The following is a 386-nucleotide window of genomic DNA, read 5'->3' as shown; positions in this document are numbered from 1 at the left end:
TTAGTTTTGTTTCAATTTTGTTTCAATTTCATTCATACACAGTATCTTATGATATCTAAAAATATTGGTTAAAGGTTTATATAGAAATTCGTCTTTCTTATTATATGCACCAATCCCAAAAACTTTTGTTCTAAAAATTACGCCAGCAAACCATGATGGTGGCCATGTTGGTGGACCTCGGCTCATTTTCTCTTAGAAGACCATACATGTGTATGTGTATATTTAAATCTTTCCGAGCTATTCCCAATTTAATTCCTTCATATATCTTATATTTATAACAACGTTTTCTATGACACCTTCACACACTACACAATTTGACGGTTATTCACTATTTAGAAATATTGTTCTAAGGTTGCTTTACCTGTCGAAAATATAGAGTAATAAAC

The 386-nt window shown here is 30.6% G+C and overlaps 1 protein-coding gene across 1 annotated transcript in view; it reads right to left on the bottom strand.

Moving 5' to 3' along the window:
• LOC119590482 (protein O-linked-mannose beta-1,2-N-acetylglucosaminyltransferase 1-like) overlaps positions 1-386 on the bottom strand; it is a 44,191-nt gene that overhangs the window by 2,720 nt on the left and 41,085 nt on the right. The window lies entirely within an intron of this gene.

This window comes from Penaeus monodon, chromosome 27 (genome assembly GCF_015228065.2).
Source record: "Penaeus monodon isolate SGIC_2016 chromosome 27, NSTDA_Pmon_1, whole genome shotgun sequence".
Classification (NCBI taxonomy): Eukaryota; Metazoa; Arthropoda; class Malacostraca; order Decapoda; family Penaeidae; genus Penaeus; species Penaeus monodon.
The sequence above is the reverse complement of the archived record's forward strand: the minus strand, read 5'-3'. Positions and strand labels throughout refer to the sequence as shown.